At 33.0% G+C, this 9,685-nt stretch overlaps 1 long non-coding RNA gene across 1 annotated transcript in view; it reads right to left on the reverse strand.

Moving 5' to 3' along the window:
- Positions 1 to 9,685, reverse strand: part of LOC106463277 — a 33,607-nt gene that overhangs the window by 4,977 nt on the left and 18,945 nt on the right. The window contains exons 3-4 of the long non-coding RNA XR_001291053.2: positions 2,845 to 2,935; positions 212 to 316 (exon numbers count right to left, since the gene is read on the reverse strand). This is a non-coding gene — a long non-coding RNA (uncharacterized LOC106463277). The remainder of the gene's footprint in view (positions 1 to 211; positions 317 to 2,844; positions 2,936 to 9,685) is intronic.

The following is a 9,685-nucleotide window of genomic DNA, read 5'->3' on the forward strand; positions in this document are numbered from 1 at the left end:
TGATTTTCACATTAATTAAGGTGAATATTTTCTGTTTATTGTTTAGAGAGGATCTTTAAAATCTCCTCAAGACATATCACCTGCAAGTATTTTCACTTCAAAATAACACATAATAGTGATATCAAAGATAAAACGTCCAGAATATTGATGCAAATATCAAACAGTTACTTACAGCTAAAAGTTTAAAAACAATATACTGAAAATAGCTTACTTGACTTAGAGTTATGACTTCCTGTTCTAGTTCAAAAATCTTGTCCTCTTTTATCTTAACAAGATCTTGCAGTTTTTTGTTTTCTACTTGATAGTGTTGAAGCAACTGAGGATAGAAGACACAATCAGTATTGAATGTTTACAATGATACATTGGTAAATTGAGTAATATATATGGTGTTAGGATCTGTAAATAATGTCTACAAGGATACACTGGTGTATTGAGTAATACATGGTGTTAGGATCTGTAAATAATGTTTACAAGGATACACTGGTGTATTGAGTAATACATGGTGTTTAGATCTGTAAATAATGTTTACAAGGATACACTGGTGTATTGAGTAATACATGGTGTTAGGATCTGTAAATAATGTTTACAAGGATACACTGGTGTCTTGAGTAATACATGGTGTTAGGATCTGTAAATAATGTTTACAAGGATACACTGGTGTATTGAGTAATACATGGTGTTGAGATCTGTAAATAATGTTTACAAGGATACACTGGTGTATTGAGTAATACATGGTGTTAGGATCTGTAAATAATGTTTACAAGGATACACTGGTGTATTGAGTAATACATGATGTTAGGATCTGTAAATAATGTTTACAAGGATACACTGGTGTATTGAGTAATATATGGTGTTAGGATCTGTAGTTAACGGGTTAATACAGAAATAGGGGGTACCTGATCTTCAACAGTTAAATAGATATATTTTATTATAATGAAATGTTTCTACATAAGTTGACCTGTAATATTCCAGTTTCCTTCTTCATTTGAATAAATGAAATCTAAATATTTAGTCCATACACTAGTCATTTTATATCTAATCTATGATTGAAACATTAATGTGTATTGAAAACTGATATCAAGTTACGTGCGTTACAGGGGCAGAACCAACATCTATGAAAGAAAGGAATCTACAGAGATTGCTGCCCCTGAGAAAGTTTGTCATAAGATGGTGATTCATGGTGAACAACAGCCCATTGTGGCAAAACAGAATCCTGACAGAGAATTTGGCATGATTAATTGTTGTTTCCTGTATTTTTGAGCTGCTTTAAAATTTGAGGCAACTAGAGGAGAGGATCATGACCTCATAGGATCTGCCTCTGACAACACACACTTAAACATATATATATATATATATAGTTTGTATACATATTCATGAATTTGGAAAATTTTAAAAGGAAAAAATCCGCAAAACAGTGACATCTACCATTTCTAATTGTTCTATCAAAAATATAAACTAATGTAGTGATAAGTTTTATAATAAAACAACAATACATAAAATGAAAAATAACATGCAAAAACTAATTTTATGTTTTGTTAAAAAGTTTTTAAGCAAACATCATATTTCATATGTAACCCATTCATTACTAATTATTGAAAATTATCATGATTCAAAACTAACACCTGACAATAATTGTCAAATAAATAGGTACATAATCATCAAGTGCTGGGAAATAAATTGGAAATATGTGGTCCAAAAAAGCATCAAAAATGGGTGAAACTAGAGTACAACAATGATCTCAAAATGGCAGTGATGCAACTAAACAAATAAAGAAGAAACTATAAGAAAAATAGCAGAAAGACTATCATTTTTACCAAAAACAATCAGTGTGTGGACTATTGCTGACTAACACAGGAGAATTGTAACTACTACAACTAGCTCCAAGTGAGAGAGACCAAGCAAGATTAAGAAGAGTTGTTTAAGTAGCTCAGAAAAATCCTCAGATTACTACAAAAGATATCACAAAAAAAATTGACAGAATATAGTCAACAAATTCATGAGTGAACAATTCAACAACACCCTAATAAGATGAATGTCCATGTGCGAAAACCAAGATGCAAACCTTTGTTAAAAACAATGCACAAAATAAAACAATTGGAGATTTATATTAGATACTTAAAAAGACTGATGATTTCTTCAACCAAAATTTATGGTCAGACAAGTTTAAAATAGAACCTTTTTTTTTTTTCACCAAGAAAGTAACAATATGTTTGGAGGAAATGAGGAGAAGAATTTAAAGAAAAGTTTATCGTGCCCAGTATTTAAAATGCTGAAGGTTGTGTGATGGTAAGGGCTTGTGTGTTTTCTGTTTTTACTCAGGCACTAGCAATCCTTGTATTGTTGAAGGATCAATGAATACTTCAAAATATCACGAAATTATTTTATACTTTCATTTGTTACCCAGTGCTAGAAGTTTGTATTCTAGTAAGGTAAGCATTCTGTAAAGTTTATAAGATTCTATGAATTGATTTGAAGGCCGTTGTATCAAAGTGGAAACCAAAGTTGATTGCAGAACACAAAGCTGTATATGTTGAAGAATGGTTAAAAATATTTAGAGATAGATGCCATAAACTTGTTTCAAAATACAAAAAAAAGACTACAAAATGTAAAGGAAGCAAACGGTGGGCACATAAAATACTAAAGTAAGTGTGAAATTAGTTTTGCATGTTTTTTTTTCACTTTTAACACATTGTTTTATTATTAAGCTGAAACTCTAAAGTATCTTTTTCAATACAACATTTAAAAATGACTTTCTTTACAGTTTTTCTCCTTTTTTTTAACTACATAGATACATTTGTATGCAACTGTAGATTCACATTAAATTTAAAAAAAGAACTTTCTTACATCTTGAAAGGTCAGTGACTTAGACATTGTTGCTTCCAACTTATCCTTCTCTGCATGGCTATTTTCTTCTTCATGTTCAAAGTCCGATGAGCTAAATGAAAAAAAATAAGCATCTGGTATAATTAAACACAGCCACAGCATATTAAACCCATGCTTTAGTCTGCTCTAGTCTTGAGAATTGTCATGAAGCTGTCTCCTTCATGCCTCTTCAGGTAAGCTCATATAGAACAAGTATAAAAGCATTGTTAGAACTGCTGCTATAAATCACTACATCTGCATTCTCCACATAATTACTACACTGATCTATTTTTACTGATGTTAATTTAACAATTTACAGTAGCTTTAACAGATGATATAGTGTTTGGAAAAAAAAGAAGAGAAAAAATTAATGGCTCTGAGTAAAACTTATCTATTGTTGTGAACTTGGATGTTGTGTCCTTCCCTCTAGTGTTTATTTTAAAGTTATTATTATAAACTAGCTGTGTACCCGTCCTTGTACGGGTTGTGTGTATAAATAATACATTAATTTAACAATTAACAAACAAATTACTTGTACATTATTTACATTACATTTTAATTATTTATTGTACATTATTATAACAATTAAATATAAGTCAACAAAAGATACTGTGGACCATGTGTTAACTGCGTCACTTAGAAAAAATGGAAAATGTCAAATTGTGATGAGTTGTACTTGTGTGTTTGTAGTGTATCACACATCTGTGAAAAAATTAGTTTTATTTACCGAAGAGCCTCTTGATAGACGACATTGGAAGTACGTCCACCTGGGGCATGGTTAAATAGGCTGCGAGAAGATCTGACTCTTGAGCAGGCTACATATAGTTTTTAAACTCCAAGGATAGTGTTCATAAAAAAGAAAAAAAATATAAGAAAGAACGCAGTTCACAAGTCAAGCGCAAAAGAGCAATGCCGAGTGGACGGGCGAGTGACCCTTAGCAAAGAAATACTTCTTTTAAAGAAATATAACCTTAAAAGCAATAAATAATGCCAAAACATAAACAAAATAAAGCACAGACAGCTGGAGTGATGCAACAAATTTTTGCAGGACTCCGCCCCACGGGTCTTCAAAGTTCCAATGTTATTCTTATGGACATTTTTTTGTTTTAATGATTACCATAGTAACAGTGAATACAATGTAAAATTTTCAAAACAATGTTTATTATCTCTATGTTGGAGCTCTATGTTGGAAAGAAAACAACCCCTAAGGTGAATTCCAAAAATCCAAGTAGCCTATAACCTTCTCATGGTTAGAACATGTATAGAATGTATGTAAAGAACAAATGAAAAAAGTTTCATCGAAATCAGTGCACCCGTTTCCCTCTATCTTCTTCCTACCGAGCTTCCCTCTCTTCTACTGTTTCATTTTCCCTTCTTTAACTGTGCCGAACTCTGTCTTCTTCCTGCCGAGCTTCCCTCTCCTCTACTGTTTCATTTTCCCTCACCAGACTGTAGCGAACCCTATCTGCTACCAGTCGAGCCTCCCTGTTATCCTCAGACTGTAACTTTCGGGAGATTGCGTGCCACTCTCTGTCACGGGCCAAACGTTTTTATCTTTCGACTTCAGACTGGCGGGCTTTGAAGCGGGCCACACGTTCCCGACTGGTGGAATGTTGTTTCTGACCAACAAAGTATGTTTCTAATGAAGTGGAGCTCGTGGATGCCTCATTTCCTCCAGTATTGCTTGAGGGGCCCGGCCTCACACCCTCAACCGATTCAGAGCCTTCATAATCTTTCGCAGACCTACACATCTTCATTCTTTTAGCGTCCTTAGACACTCTGCTTAAGCTACTTTTCTTTTTAGGGGCATGTTGATGTCAGGATATTTATTACGTACAACACTTACTCCTACTTGAGAAAGACTACAAAAAATAAACCATGTAATTGAATTTTTAAACTCCAAGGATAGTGTTCATAAAAAAAGAGAAAAATATAAGAAAGAACGCACATACTTGTACCAATAAGTATTATTTCATTCCATTTCATCAATACATACACAAAATAATGTCGACAAATATATTTAAACCATTTTGAAAGTGTATTAAGACTACGCCAAAGTTCGATCAAATTAAAATCATAAAACTGCTATTAGAGATCAACCTTTATACATGTTCATTTTAGATATGTTTTTCTTAATTAAAATGGATTCTTTAATCTTTCACTCAAGAAAACTACGAAATTTATATGTCTTGACATTGAATGAGACGTCATCTGTTCTTTAGTTTAATGATCAGCAATAACATTGTTAGTATTCAGATTTTGGATGTCACGTACGTGTTAGATATTCTATTATGTACCGGTCAGCATGTTTCTCCAATATACGAACTAAAGTAAGTTACTTCATTAGTAACGTTCTTACAATACCAATCGATCATGTAGTCCACATTTAGAAGCTGTACACTTCTTTATATACACTGTGTTTCTTTTTTAAATGTTGAACTGGTTATTAACGATTTAGGGGAGAAGCCTGGTTTTTGTACTATTTCAGTAGCACAAATGAGAACATTCATACCTCATAGTTGGAGTCAACATTTTATTAAAAACGTTTGCGGTACACTCGAGAACATCAATACTTTATGGATAGAAGTTAACATTTTCTTAAATGTTTTCTCTACACATTCGAAAGATTTTCGCATAGGATTAGAAGTTAGGATTTTGATGTATTCACTAGCCATAAGTTGAAAGATTTTAGCTCTGTGTTAGAGGTTAAAGTCCTAGTGGATACGGTAGAGGTTTAATGTATTCAACACCTTTGAACATCTTCACGTCATTATTATTTCTTGTGCTATAAGTTTGTTAATGTAATCAATTTTAAACATAGCATTATTATCAACTACATTAGTTATTCCGTAAGTACATCACGCACAAAATTTATTTCTCAGTCAAAGAATGGGGCACTTACTAGAAACATTGCTTAATTACATTCAGATGTATAACTATTTGTAAATAGAAACTTTGTTTAGTTATATTCATTTGTAGATCTGTTTATAAACAGAAATAGTTTAATCATATTCGTACATAGATCCAATTGTAAACTGAAACAGCTTAATCATATTCGCATGTAGATCTAGTTGTAAAACAGAAATAGTCTAATCATATTCGTGGGACTAACTGTAATCAGAAACACTGTTTAATCTTATTCAGATGTTAACAAATATGTAAAATGACACTTTGTCGGCAGTCGTTTGAAGCAAAGTTAGCAAACTATCAAAACAAAGCAATTTCAGGACGAAATAATTATTAAGTGAAAGAAAAATGCCAGACGATCTTTGGAAGTGAAACGTGATCAATATAATAACTCTGTTCAACTTCAAGTAAGGTTTTGTACAGCACGAAGAAATCTCTAAATTAATTAATTTTGTACATCATCTACAAAGGTTTAATCCCATGTTTATGAAAGGGATGTTTTAATAAATAGACTTATGTAACATGTATATTAATCTGACTTTCCAACTTTGAAATGCGTTGAATACAACCCCTTAATTCGACTTATAATAATCTACAGTCTGTTACTTTTCTATAATTCACTAACACAAAAAGAATAAATCTCTATATGTATACAGAAAGTGTTAGTTTGTTTGTTTTTAGCAAAGCCACGTGAGGAATCGAACCCTAGATTTTAACGTTATAAGTCCGTAAGTTTACCGCTGTCTCACCGTACAGAATGTGATTCTGTCGTTTTAAACTAAAATATTCATATCAATCTGTTACAGCTGGTTTTGTATCTTTATTCGCATTTTCGTTTAATTATTTGATCTTTGTTACATTCAAAATATTTTACCCACTCTAAATTTCTTTGGCGTCAAACAAACTACGGTGCACTGCTTTATTATTAATTAAGTATTTATTTAATCACGCACATTTATAAAGATTGTTTGTTTTAACCTTCCTTTAAAGCCCGGCTTGGCCAGGTGAATAGGGCGCTCGACTCGCGGGTTCGAATCCCCGTCCCACCAAACACTCGCACTTTCAGCCGTGGGGGCGTTATAATGTGATGGTCAATCCCATTATTTGTTGGTAAAAGAGTAGCCCAAGAGTTGGCGGTGGGTGGTGGTGACTAGCTGCCTTCCCTCTAGTCTTACACTGCTAAATTAGGGACGGCTAGCGCAGATAACCCTCGTGTAGCTTCGCGCGAAATTCAAAACAAACAAACAAACCTTCCTTTAAGGATTTTACTAATGCAAAATACGGCTAGAATCAGTGAGTTTCTTTGTAATATTACGACAGCGGAAGTCACGTGACGCTGGTAACACGTAATGAGTATCTAGAAGGATCGGGGAACATCATGAATAATCCAGTATTTGCTAGACGCCCTCTATTCCTGTATATAAGCAGGCAAATAAAGCGAGATAATTATTTGGAATTGCAGACAGGCAGAGATCGAGACGAATAATTGAGTCAAGTGCCGTAGTGACCGTAAGTAAAGTGCGTGAATCGTTGTGAATTATAGCGTGTGTTTAGATTAAAGTGACTGTAGAAATTAAGTGTATTGCAAAGTTGTATTGAGAAAGAATAAACTAGTTTTATTTAAGAAAGGACTTGTATCGCTGAACTATTTTCAGAAAGAATTTCTACGGAAAATTAACAAACGAACACAGAGACGTGACAGTATGTTTGTACCAAATTCAATGTAAATTGGTCGAAACAAGTCCAAATAATTGACCAAAACCCCTACAATTATGAATTATCTAACCTTTTGACCCCTAAAATGATCAATAATGAACATATCCCTAATTTATATACACATATATATATATGGGACCTGTAAAAACATATCTTTGTACGAAATCTCCAAATTGGCCTAAATATGGTAGAGTAATTGAAAAAAAAAAAACCTAATACTATCCTTTTTATGGCATCCTGATCCCCTATAGTTACTAAAAATAGGCAAGTCTACCATTTATGTTTTTTAATGTGTGGGACCTGTAGAAAAGTATCTTTCTATGAAATCCCATGTAAGTTAGTCAAAATACGGCCAAGTAATTGACCAAAAAAATGATTTTTGTGAGCTCTGGCCCTCCCTAAAAAGACTCAAAATGGGCAAGTCCAAGTTTGTTTGTAGGTCAATGTTGACTGCTGTGAATTTGGACGCACAGGAGCCCAAAGTATATATTTTTGGGTTGTTTTACCTTTGACCCCATAAATACCTTTAAAAGACCTAATTTTAAAAATGGAAAAGGTATCTGGGCGTATTGGACCAAGATATAACCCTACCAAGTTTTAAATCAATCCACCAAGAAATGAAGGAGTGACAGTCACTTTAAAAGTATTTGGAAGAAAATGAAAGAAGAAGAAACAATAGAAAAACAGTATATTCTCTGTGGATGAATAGATATTTATATAGTTAATAACGTAACTATCTAAATTGTGTATTTTCTTTTAAATTAATCTCTCCAAAGAATAATTTGGAAAGCCATAAACCAAAGAAGAAGAAGAAAAGCTATCCATAAGTTAACAAATGTTAATGGCAAAACATATATTTTTCAAAAGTTATTATGCATAAATGACAGAAATAGATTCATTGTCAGGTTATTATATTGACTACTAGCTGCAGTATCCGTCCCCTGGACGGAAGTTATGTAAATTCATGATTAATGAGAGGTTATCTTAGGACATGAAAAGTCACTTCCCTTATATGTTATTGTAAAACAAAAAACAAAAACGCCCACAAAAACTGCAAAACACAAAATGTGAAGCCATCAAACCTTCATGCAAAATTTGGTGAAGATCCATCAACAGGTTGCGAAGTAGAGGTAAAAAAGGCAAAATACAAAACTCCGCATGGATCTAATGAACCTCCGTACCAATTTTGGTGAAGGTGCATCCAAACCCTGCGAAGTAGTTACACGGACATACAACATACAGTACTATTATATTTATATAGATTAACATAAAGAAAAATATCTAAATAATTGATCATGTACTTTTTCGAGTTTTAAATTTCTCCTTTCTTACATTATTCCTCCTAGAAGCAAAAGCAACATGGTTGAATTGACCAATGGACCAATGGATTTCAATGGATTCACACTCAACCATATGACTTATCTTAATTTATAACTAGCTTTTCATACAGATCAGAAAAACACACACACACACATACACAAAACATGTGGTAGTCAAGTTGCTTCTGTTTCTATTTTTAAAATAAAATGACATAGAAGCATGGATAAAAATATAGTATTAGGGAAAAGTAATAAAACATCTATCTCATGGTATTTTAAAGAGTGTAAGATGGTTGTTTTAATAATATTTTCTGGTGTATAAAGTTGTACACCTCTTTCTCCAAACTGTGCATAGTACAATGTATGACTCTTTAAATAAATAAAAGTATTGTTACGCTTCCAGTCGTTAGTTAATTTTCCGTAAATTCTTTCCGACGAAACTTTAGCGACACAAGTCCTTTCTTAAATAAAACTGGTTTATTCTTTCCGAATACAACTTTACCGATACACTTAATTTCAACAGTCGCTCTATAACAAATGCTATAACGTCTCACGTGCTCAGTTCAATAATACACTCTCTGACTGCAGTTCAATTACTCATTACCTACACACATTGTCCCGTCACGTTGTGACCATCTTATATATACCAAACTACCCCCAATCTAGTAAATGCTAGGGCATTCACGAAGGAACAGGATATTTCTAGAAAACGGGTGGCGTGATACTAGTCACGTGACCTCGCTGACGCAACACTGCCCCTCCTTAGTATTTTTCGTCCCGAACAATAGCCACTTACATTAAACCAATAACAATTAACAATAACTTAATTAAAATATACAGAATTACAAACACAAAATTACAATTCAACAAATCCTCTTAAT

Source organism: Limulus polyphemus, unplaced genomic scaffold (genome assembly GCF_000517525.1).
Source record: "Limulus polyphemus unplaced genomic scaffold, Limulus_polyphemus-2.1.2 Scaffold1365, whole genome shotgun sequence".
NCBI lineage: Eukaryota > Metazoa > Arthropoda > Merostomata > Xiphosura > Limulidae > Limulus > Limulus polyphemus.